Source organism: Podarcis vaucheri (assembly GCF_965113315.1).
Source record: "Podarcis vaucheri genome assembly, chromosome: 1".
Lineage (NCBI taxonomy): Eukaryota > Metazoa > Chordata > Lepidosauria > Squamata > Lacertidae > Podarcis > Podarcis vaucheri.
The window spans coordinates 40,099,273-40,111,481 of record NC_138759.1 but is presented as its reverse complement, the minus strand read 5'-3'; the positions used below and the strand labels follow the sequence as shown (position 1 = coordinate 40,111,481).

Below are 12,209 nucleotides of genomic sequence, written 5' to 3'. Positions count from 1 at the left end.
ATCAGCCCTGAGTGCTCACTGGAAGGACAGATCCTGAAGCTGAGACTCCAATACTTTGGCCACCTCATGAGAAGAGAAGACTCCCTGGAAAAGACCCTGATGTTGGGAAAGATGGAGGGCACAAGGAGAAGGGGACGACAGAGGAAGAGATGGTTGGACAGTGTTCTCGAAGCTACCAGCATGAGTTTGACCAAACTGCGGGAGGCAGTGGAAGACAGGAGTGCCTGGCATGCTCTGGTCCATGGGGTCACGAAGAGTCGGATACAACTAAACAACTAAACAACAACAACAACGTGCATGATTGGGTTTCTATCCATACTTTTGTGCACTGCCCTGGAATCTTTTGGATGAAGGGTTCTTTAAGAAATAGTTTTTAGAAATAAATGGAAAATTAAATGCAGATTTCGTAGCTTATCTCCCTCTCTCCCCCACCCTGCCCATCTCCTCTCCAACCCCCCCCCCCCCAGTTTGCTTAACATCCAGTTTCATGAACACCTGGGAAAATTGCTCATGGTTTTATGGCCTTCTGCTTTTTCCTAATAACAGTGTTGCCTGACTGCAAATTTGGGGGTTTTCCTTATGGACTAACTTGGCTTCTGATTTTGTTGTGTCTTTGTGTGTGTTAACATGATGATTCATCCTGAAATATCGGCATTTGGAGGATGCAAAGTGAAATCTACATATTCTAGGAGCCAACCAAATGATGACACATTGCACAGCTTTAGGACTGCTCTTTTACAAGTCACACCGAGCAGCTCTAGCTGTGTGAGGAGCCTACAGACTCTTACCCTGTGGCAAACTGAGCTGCACCAAGGGGCTACCTCTTCCTTGCTCCCCTTTCCCTGTGATTTGGGGGCTACAATGGGACCCTCAGCTTGCCACATTCTTGGTGCCAAAGAACTTCCTTCCCTGTGATCATAAATTAAATGGTCCTCTGTATTTATGCTATGCAGTGTAACAAGGAGAACAGAAAAAAACCCAATTAAAAAAACAACACACATTTGCAGCTGTACAACCTTTATGAACTGGAATAACTTTATTCCCTTCACACTCCAGTGAAACAATACCTTGACAAAATGATTCAATGAGAACAGATGCTGGCAGTTTGACTGAGGTGCCTGTAGCAAGTTTAAGGGCAACTTTACATCTATCTGATCTAAGGCCTTTGACTACTGGAAAAGCCCTCTGTCTATTTTCTAAGTACAGCATGGAGAGGCAGCAGAAGTGTTCTGATTAATTTTTATAGGGGTAAAACTGCTGCAAGCAGAGAACCTGTTCCATCAGAGGAAAGAAAAGGAAAAGAAATAAGAGTGAGAGAGTCGTGTGTTTTAAAGGGGTTCCTGAATAACTTTAGTTGGTGTTTATTGACTCGTTAATGGATGGCAGTGGTACCTTGACTTTTATATTTAATGGCATGATGAAAAAAGATGTTCTTCAATAGGTGCCACAAAGGCATTGCAGAAGGGGTCTGTCTGATACGGAACAGGAGTGCATTCAAAAGGGTCAATGCCACCACATTAAAGACCTAATTCCTACACCAGAAGATGGGGCTTGCCTAACACCATGCAGGATTGAGTTCAATAATTGTGAGGCCACTGCTAAGAAGGCCCTGTTCTTTGCCTGCCAACCTAATTGCCTTTGAAGGTGAGCACTGAAGCATGCTGCCTTACATGGATCATAAGACATGGGCAGCGGATATGCGTCCAGGTGATTCTTCATGTCACCTGATCCCAACCTGTTTTGGCCTTTAGAGGTCACTGCTAAGCACTTTGTATTGGGTACTGGTGCGACGTGTGCAATATAGGTGTAATACGCTCCAATGTCCTAGTCGTTTCCTGGGCAGCTGCATTTTATACCAGTTTAAGTTTCTGAGCCATCTTTAAAGGCAGCCCAATTTAGAACACCTTCCAGTCTGGGAATAGAGCCCCAGAGAATAGAGCTTTGCATGTTAGATACATTTAACACCACATGTATACTGAACCTCAGATGACTACAGCCTGCAGTGTAGCTCAGCTAGGACCTTCTCCAGAGAATCGATTTACAGTATGAAACATATTTTGGGTCAACAACCAATATGGACACTCATCCTGCAACTACATGGAAGAGGAGAATAACATTCTCACATTGCATCCTCCAGTTGTCCCCCCTCGAAATCTGAGCGACAGAATAAGGAAAGGCAATTCTTCTGTAAGAAAGTTGGGTTGTGCCCTCAATTTGGCTGAAGCCCAAAGCTTCACCCATATTTGGCTGATTTGGGCAGAGAGATCCTGACATCAGCTAAGTTGGGTGGCAACAACCCCATATCACCCTGCAGAGAAGGTGCTTGAGAAGCAGCACCCAGGAGGATTAAACCTCCTATTCTCCATGCAGCTGGAGGGGAGAGATGCAGTATCTCCTCCCCCCCATTTAATTTTGGTTTGATAAACATTAGCTCCACCCCAAAATTTATTCACGGCCAAATCTGGATCTGGTTTATCTCATCTCAGCCTGGATTGAATGGCTGTGTGTGCTGACCTCAGCTATTTAAGAAAGGCCTGTCCATAAGCCCATTCCACTGATCAACATCCAAGGCAGAGAGCCTCGTCCTTCTCTTGGCTTCCCCATGCCCTTTGTCCACTGAGTTTTCATAAGATGATATAGCATATGTACCTTAAATAGCAACATGAAAGGGAAAGGGCAGAATTCAGCAGCTACCTTGTCCAGCACAAAGATGCAGTAGCAAGGAAAGTGAAGAGGTCCTCTTGACTTCTGCCTTACACACAGTTGTGAGAATGGCCAGAGTCTTTCTCGGGAATAAAGATGGCACCCCCAACCCCAGGAAAATCCCAGAATAGACCTTAATATGAGAGTGTACTCCCTTTCACTTAACCTTTGGCATATATTTTTAAAAGCCACAAGCGCTTTTATCAAATTAAACTCTGACCTTTTAAAATTAAATTAACCTCATAGTGTAAATCAGATTAGACGTGAGACAATCTCAATTTATCCTGATTTCTCCCCGATTATGTGTCACTAAAATCCGCCCTGTTTGAATTTCACTTCCTTTGGATGACCTTAAGAGAATTAACCCAGAATTCTCCTACGATGCCACACTCTTGCTCACTGCATTGAAAAAAGAAGGGCCAGGATATGTCCCCCTCCTGCTCCTTTCTAATTGTACTGATCGTTATTGTGTGAACATACAATTCTACATTGTTGTTCTGACACTGTGAAGGATAGTGTAAACCTCACAGACAAATTCTTTAAAATCTAATCAGGTGATTGAAGGGAGACATTTAGACAGGATGACTGATTTTACAGAGCCATAAACTAAGGCCAGAGATAACATGTACTTATCTTGCTCTGAGAATCTGCCTATAAATATTGTTTTATTAGTACGATTGCTGAGGAAGACTTGGATCAACATGCATTGCACACATTTTTATCTTTTTCGATGCTGCAACTGAGTGAATCTGTGAATATTGTCATATGATGACTGATCTTATTTAGGTCACAGAAATGTATATGACCTGCGTTTTGGGTCTTGCAGCTGATTTGAATACCATTTCGAGTATTGCTAGTTGGCATTGTAAAGAGATGCATTTTAGATAAAACAAAATAAATGAAATAAATAAAATAAAATAAAATAATAAAATAAAATAAAATAAAAATGTTGCATATCTTTTTCTATTCACTTATTCTCTGCATTGTGGGATGCAAACACAACCCTACCCTCCAAAAAAGTAACCCCAGAGAGAATTAATGCACAAAGCTACCCTTATCTATGTCCAAACTGAGTTTGTCTGCCTAAGATGCAGATGGCGGAAAACCTTTTTGCCAGGTTTTGTAGCACTGCATGGAGGACTGTTTTGCTGGCTGACGTCAGCAGACTAAAGGTTAAACTTCGCTATAAATTAAAGATTACATTCAAGCTAAATATAAAGACCCTTATTTTGAATTATACATACAGGAAAAGCTATTGCTCTCTGGTAAAATTTGAGGGCAAAGTAAATACAGTCATGGCTTGAAAAATTTACATTAGTTCACATTAATTTTAAAAAAGTTAAGGAGTTTCTTTTTTGGCAGTGTCGCTAGGTATAAACAGAAGACAGCGATGGCTCCAGGACTGAAGAGCCCTTGCCATGCTGTTCTCTTCTGGGCTTCTTCCTATGAAAGGGAGCTCCTCTGGTGGGTTTACCTCTTGGTGGCAGAAGCAACATCAAGCACAAAGTACCCCACAATTCCCTCAAAGTAGCAATGTTCTGAAGGTGCAGAGGGAAATGTAAATGGGGGCACCCAGACCCTGGGGGGGGGCTACCATTTTTATTTCTCACAATGTCCCAGAGCAGCATAAGGAAATTAAAAGGGTGATGAGCCTACTGCGGTTGCAGCCTAAGAATGGGGCATCCTGGTGCTGGGCCTAGAAAGAGATACAAGCCAACTGTGTATTTGTAGGGTATCAGCTTATATTTTCTCAGTTTTAGCCCTTCACCAACTCCCTCAATTTTGTTCAGCTATTCTGGTAAATGTGATCTATTCGTGCCAGTCAATGATGCCCAGTTCATGCACTTTCCCCTCTGAAGGAAATTGCCAACATTTTCCAAAGCTAACTACTAGATATTGTATCATGCCAGGTCTCCCTGAACCTTTGTCAGGAGGCCACCCATCAGGCTGGCCCTGCTAACCTAGATTGGGACAAAAAGATGACCAGTGTCATGTAGTGATTAGTGTGTTGGACTAGGATCCTTCAATACTGATATGGTCATGATGAGAAACCTGCATTTACACAGAGAAGCTGTGGAAGTGCCACTTCCCCTTTGCATAGGCACATTCCACAAGTCCTACCTTAGCTGTGTGCACATTTCCCTAGTTCTCTATTTTTTGTTTATTTTTGAAATGCTAATATTCTCAGGGCCTCCTTGGTGGTTGCTCCCAGACTTTGAAACACCCTTTCCACAGAAGCTTGACTGGCTCCCTCCTTGTTGTACTTCTTCTAGCAGGTGAAGGCTGTTTTATTCTGACTGGTCTTTGGGAGCTGTTTTTTAAGGTAAGGGCTTTAATAGTGCCGTGCTGATTTTATTATCTGTATTTTAATATATTTTTACATTATTTTAATTCTATTAGAGTTTCATTGCAGTGGTACCTCAGGTTAAGAACTTAATTCATTCTGGAGGTCTTTTCTTAACCTGAAACTGTTCTTAACCCGAGGTACCACTTTAGCTAATGGGGCCTCCCACAGCCATCGCGCCGTCGCCACACGATTTCTGTTCTCATCCTGAAGCAAAGTTCTTAACCCGAGGTACCACTGGGTTAGCAGAGTCTGTAACCTGAAGCGTCTGTAACCCGAGGTACCACTGTACTTTCTAACGATTCTCTTTTATGTTTTTAGCTTTGGTATGTTATTTGTGTTTGAAACATTAGGGTAAGCTGCCTTGAGCCTGGGAAAAAGTGAGATGTAAATAAATACCATCATAATTTCTTTTGAATTTTTATAATTTGAATTTCCATGTTTATTCTTTGTGAGCCACCTTGGGTGGCATTTTTCAGCCCCAAAGCAGCATGGAAATAAGCAGTAACAAAACAACATGCTTAAAGCGTGTTTAAAAAGCTCATGGCTTCCCCCCAATAATCCTGGGAACTGTAGTTTCCCCCTTGCACAGCGTCTATTCCCAGCATCCTTAACAAACCACAGCTGCCAAGATTATTGGGATGAAGCCATTTACTTTATATGTCTGGTGTAAATGTGACCTGTGTAACTTGCTTTTAGTTGTGGACCATGCCTGTACAACTAGCATGCCAGGATATGATCAAAAAGGCCTCAGGCATGTAACTCTAATTGATTGGCTTTCATTCTACCATCATCTTTCCACAGTGAATAAGGACAGAGAGTCTCTTTATATAAAATTGATTGTTACCACTTCTTAGGTACCGTATCTTTGCCATGGAGCCTCTTCCTCTGTGTAGGGAAGGTCTTTCATTTCCTTCAGGCATTTTCCTACATTTGAGCATTTCCTTCCTTCATTTATATTTTTCTGACAGGCTAAGGTGAGTAAGGCTAAAATAATTTCATCACAATTTCAGTATTAGGCATTGTTAGAAAAATTCCAGTCAAGCTTTTGAATAGGTTGTGGTAATGGCAATTGTTTTAATGAGAACTTGGCATTCCCAGCTGGAAATCTGCCTTTTGTTACCCAGTAACATTTGCTGGGCTGACGTGGATGGCTTCCAACCATCAGTGACCACTAAGGAAGACACCTGAAATAATTGCTCAGAGAGGTTCCCTCTGTCCATACATGAGAAAGGATCATCAGCTGATATGTGTGATGTCTTGAGAGTGCTTATTTCATTCCGCATTTTCCTGCCTGTGGAAATTTGAGACTAGAAATTAAATAAAGCATCTAAGGTTTCAGTGTGTCCAAATTGGTAAGGTTGGGATGAAGGATTTAGTTTTGCTTTGTTTCTGAAAGTGACTCAACATCCACCCGTGGGTTCCAGCTCACTGTTTGAGAAATACTGGGTTCAAGTGTTCTGGGAAGTTTACTATTTCCTTGAGACACCATAAGAAACGAATGGGGTTGGGGATGCACAGAATGTGCTGTTATCACTGATGAGGAAACATTAATGTCCTTCATAAGTAAGTAAAACAAAGCTTAGATGCAGACAGCTTTCACCAGGGGCAGATTTTAGTCTTTCAAACTTTCAAATTCGATATACCCCTGCCTCTCATTTTCCATTTTGCTCAATTCACTACAGTGGTACCTCGGGTTAAGAACTTAATTCGTTCTGGAGGTCCGTTCTTAACCCGAAACTGTTCTTAACCTGAAGCACCACTTTAGCTAATGGGGCCTCCTGCTGCTGCTGTGCCGCCGGAGCACGATTTCTGTTCTCATCCTGAAGCAAAGTTCTTAACCTGAAGCACTATTTCTGGGTTAGCGGAGTCTGTAACCTGAAGTGTATGTAACCCGAGGTACCACTGTATGTCATAGTTGGGGCACCCTGCAGTGTCCCCCTTGACTTGGCACCCAGTGTGGGGCAACTGGTCTCACAGTTCTAAATCTGCTTCTGCCTTCACCATTGGTAAGTTTAAAATGAATAAATTGTTAGGGACTATTTCATAAGCAGGCTAATGCATATAAACCAAGCAATGGAGAAATAATCCTTCACAAATTGGACTCAGCAGGAAAAGGAAGCCACACACTCTCATAATTCAAGTCGAGAGCAAGTTGTTTCATAACATTTAAATATGTTCAGTGTTTAGATGTGCAACTCAGGCAAGACAATGAGCAGAGCGAAGAGATTATTTATCCTGTGGGCCAGTTGTGCATGAAACTGACCAGAGAAAGTAATCTAATCAGACCTTATTAAACTGAATCTGCAATGCATACTCAATGCCCACAAGCATTGTCTGAGCTGGCCAGTAGTCTAATCCGACTTTAGGATGCTTGCCAGTGCCAGAGCCTTTTCACAGCAGCATCTACTGCTAAATTTAACTGAATTATTCAAAATGTTCTTTTTATTAAGGGTGTGGGGGAGACACAATACGGATATCAAGGTCACATTGCCCATGGAATTTCCACACACAGCAATGGTACATGTTTTATTTATCAAGGGGTGAGATGGATGCGGATCTTGACTTCTGTGCCAAGAACAATACAATCTATAACCAGAGAACCAGAATTCTGCAATCACAATATATTGTGCAAAACAGAGTAATTGGTTTGATTCATTTCCATTGTGAAATATGGATTTGTGGGAACTTTTGGAAGGGACTAGGTTACAAAAGAGGAAGAGATGAATGGGTTCCGTGGCAGAGATCCTAAGACAGGCAATACTGAAGAAGTATGACAAAAGGATGTGTAAAGGATGCAGTCACAATCCAGATCGGACTCTGGCTATTTACTTTTAAAAAGTCATTCAGGTAATTGTAGCATTTTTTTGTTCTTTAAGATACACATGTTTACTTGTTGGAATTTAAATTCGTTTTCTAAGAAATGTTACAATCACTTGAATGATTTTTAAAAAGTCAACAAATGAGGGAGGGAACTAGTTCATGACACCACCACTGATTGTTAATTGAAGACATCTAACTCAACTAACACTGTTCAATAACAAAAAATCTCCATATCTGCCAAGATGAAAGTCTCGGGCTGAGAAATACTTTTTATTTTCTTCCCTTTTCTCTGCCAAGATTTTCCTTGTCATCACCTATTAAATGTCCCAAATGTTGATTGATTTGGCCTGAAGTTTGATTGGTTCATGTTAGTGTCAATATGTTCAAGAAGAGGGCTCAGATAATGACCCTCAACATTTTCCGTTTCCAGCACTTCCATTGAGCTACTGTTTAATTAAACATTGAGGAGGTAACTTATCCCACCCCCATCTGGTTCCTAGGTTATGATTTTGCCCACTAAGCTCACCAATGGCAACTCCTGTTCTTAGAATGGATTAATCTCCTTTTCTGGCTTTTGGGAAACAGGGCTGTTGTGTGCTCCGGGACAGTTTAACATTATGCTAACTGACAAGTCGCTGCAGGATTGTACACTTCAAGTATCGTCTGCAGGATCAACAGAGGAATGTGCCCTGCCTATGACCCTGATGCATAATCTAGAACAGGGGCTGTCAAAAAAGTTCTGCATGATCTTGGATAAAGATCACAAGCTCTTCCAACTGGCAAGGACTCTGGGAACCAGAAGAAAAGGAGCTGAGACATTGCAACACGGCAAGCATGGCCAGTGGTAGTTTCATTTCTAGGCCCCCATTATGTAATTCTGCAAATCCAACTGTCTCCCAGGCTATGTTTAATTGATTGATTTGTTTGTTTTAAATATTTATACACTGCCTTTCTGGACAAAGTTCTCTCAAGGTTACGAACAATGATAAAAACATGAAAATTTAAATTACATTGCATAAAAAACTTTTAGAAACTATAAAACATACAGAAATAGGTAGCAATATTTTCAAACGGGATGCAGGCAGTAGCTCCAAAGAGATACATTTTTAAACCTTTTAAAAAATATCATGACTGAAAGGGCTGATCATATAACTTTTGGGAGGGAAGACTGCAGAGTGGGAACCAACGCTGCAAATACCATCTGTCCTGGACACTTTAGTTGTGATTGGTTAAATGGCCATCTGTTATGGATGCTTTAGCTGAGATCCTGCATTGTAGTGGGTTACACTGGATGACCCTTAGGGTCCCTTCCAACTCTACAATTTTATGATTCTATGGCCCTGCTCATAGTGCTATCAATCTAAACAATCATAAAGGTGGTCTAATGGGCAGAATCTTCAATGTCTCTCCTAAAGCAGAGGCAGATTCATGCTGTCCTTTGAACAACTTGATCTCTATACCGTTAATGTCCTTTAATAATGACCTGATACAAAATGTAGCAGTTGTGTTTTTTCTCCAGGTGACTTGTCCCAGTCTCTCTCTGTGTGTGCATTTTTACTGATTTTTGGCATATTAAGGCTATCAGTCGCTACTAGCCACGATGGCTGTGCCTGTGCTCTGCCTCAATGGTTGACCCAGTGTAAGTGTACATGGCCTCCCACATGACCTGCAGTTTCATGACTTTAATAGACCAGCACGGGAAAGTCTCGTATACAGTGGTACCTCTGGTTAAGAACTTAATTTGTTCCAGAGGTCCATTCTTAACCTGAAACTGTTCTAAACATGAGGTACCACTTTAGCTAATGGAGCCTCCCACTGCCACTGTGCTGCTGCCGCGAAATTTCTGTTCTCATCCTGAAGCAAAGTTCTTAACCCGAGGTACTATTTCTGGGTTAGTGGAGTCTGTAACCTGAAGCATCTGTAACCCTAGGTACCACTGTATTAGTGATTTCTCACTGTTAATGTCTGGCAGGGACCCACTACTACTGAGAAATGATATTTTTGGCTTCCCTGTGAACCTCATCTTCTTAACTGTTTGTCTGAGGGCCAAACTACTGGAGAAAACAGAGACCCGTGGTGAGATCTCCCATTGCTTTAAATGTTAGACAAGTGCAGCTATAGGAACACCTAGGAAGGGAAGAACCTGTCAATTTCTGCTCTCTCCGTTTCTCCAGAGTTAAACTCACATTTCTGCAGCAATTTGCAAATCTTCAAATATATATATACCGTATTTTTCGCCCCATAGGGCACACCGCCTCATAGGATGCACCTAGTTTTTTGGGGGGGGGAATAAAGGGGAAAAAATATTTCCCCCCCCAGGCATGGGGCTGGCACGGGGGAAGCCTCAGCTTCCCCCGACCCCAGCCCCCAGAACAGCCTGCTATCCGCAAGCCTAGGGAGCCCGGCGGGAAGTCGCGCTGGTCTCCCCAGGCTTGCGGAGAGCTGCGCGAAGCCCGGGCACGCTCTTCAGCGCGCCCCAGGCTTCAGAACACAGGCAGCTCTGCGCAACCCTCGGGAAACTGGTGCAACTTTGTACCGGGCTCCCTAGGGCTGCGCAGAGCTGCGCGAACCCGGGACTGTAGGCAGCTCTGTGCAACCCTCAGGAGGGTTGCGCAGAGCTTCCTGAAGCCTGGAGAGCGAGAGGGGTTGGTGCGCACCGACCCCTCTCACTCTCCAGGCTTCAGCGAAAGCCTGCATTCACCCCATAGGACACACACACATTTCCTCTTCATTTTTGGAGGGGAAAAAGTGCGTCCTATAGGGCGAAAAATACGGGTGTGTGTGTATTCTAGAAAATTCACCAGCATTATAGAGAGAATTTCTCTGAACAAACAGAATGTGTGCATTTCTAGACACACTTTATTATGTACATTTTTTGTAAAGATTGCTTGGTTGGAGAACTGCATCACAAAATTTGGATGTGTCAAGTTCAAATGACGGATGTGTTTCAATGCTGATATTATTTTGGAAAGTGAAAATTTGATGGATTCGCTTTTAAATGCCAACCAAATTTATTTTTTTCTCCAAACCTAGGAATGCCTGATTCAGATGGCTTGTAGTGTTGAGGAAAATGAGAGTTAACTGTTTCTCCCGACATAAATGTAAGTTCTTAATTCACCCCTAGACTCTACCATGTCTAATGCAAGTAGACACCTTACTCAACTATCCATTAGGCAGCTTCCTCCACTTTGCTCCATGAACAATGCCACAGTCACTAGGCTGTGAGTTCCGATTGGCCGGAGTCCCATTGGGACCTCCCTGCTAAATCTAAAACCTATTGTTATTGTTATCTTGGAGCTCTTCAGAGCACTCTAAGTGTTCTTTTACATGCCTGCAGGGAAGTGAGGAATCTTTACTGCTAAAGCACAAAGAAAGCTTTCTGTTTCAAAGTGTGAAGAAAGAATTTCAGACCGATGACTTGAAAGCAGTTAAAAAGAAAAAGAAAAAGTTGGTTTCCCAAAGAATTAGAATATTGACAAGCCTTGTCCTTCGTAACTATTCCAAATGTCTGGAATGCCCACCCAGAACAGCTACCAGTACATGGTGCCAGCTATTTTTCTTCCTCAAATTGCTCTTGAAAACTCATGTTTGATCATGTTTGTGTCCTCTCTGCTTGTAATTTAATTAACAAAACTTGAAGAAGGAACAACAACACTAGTGGACAGTATAGTGGGGGTGGTGGTGCTCACTTGACCTCACAATAGCTGAGTTGCTGCTCCTTACCAGCAAGGAGAGTGAGGAAGGTGAGCTGGTGGTGGGGTCACACAACTTCATATGCACCATTGGAACAAATCTGACACATCTTCCAGTGAATTTGCCTAGCACTGACCTCCCTACTGTCTCACTCTCTCCCCTCTCTTTCCTGGTAAGCAGCAGTGACTCAGCTGTTGGGAGGTAAGGTGTGTGCTGCTGCCCCACCATGGCATCTGCTACTGGGCCACAAAGTAAGTGTAACATGCAGTGTGGCCCTGCCTGTGTGGGAAAAGCTATGGGAAAGGACAGTAGACTTAGCCTCTATACTAAACCAGTTCTCAGGAGGAGGCTGGGACTTTTAAGATCTTTTGGATCTTAAGAGCCAGCGTGGTGTAGTGGTTAAGAGTGGTGGACTCGTAATCTGGGGAACCGGGTTCACGTCTCCGCTCCTCCACATGCAGCTGCTGGGTGACCTTGGGCTAGTCACACTTCTCTGAAGTCTCTCAGCCCCACTCACCTCACAGAGTGTTTGTTGTGGGGGAGGAAGGGAAAGGAGAATGTTAGCCGCTTTGAGACTCCTTCGGGTAGTGATAAAGTGGGATATCAAATCGAAACTCTTCTTCTTCTTCTTTGGATAGTAACAATC

The 12,209-nt window shown here is 42.7% G+C and overlaps 1 long non-coding RNA gene across 3 annotated transcripts in view; it reads left to right on the top strand.

Moving 5' to 3' along the window:
* Positions 1 to 12,209, top strand: part of LOC309542848 — a 680,556-nt gene that overhangs the window by 29,754 nt on the left and 638,593 nt on the right. The window contains exon 3 of one of the 3 annotated variants that reach the window (XR_014224466.1): positions 4,892 to 4,998. The exons of 1 other annotated variant lie outside the window; for it this stretch is intronic. This is a non-coding gene — a long non-coding RNA (uncharacterized lncRNA). Of the gene's footprint in view, positions 1 to 39; positions 289 to 4,891; positions 4,999 to 12,209 lie in introns of those variants that run through there. One more of the 3 variants, XR_014224467.1, reaches the window with a different exon arrangement.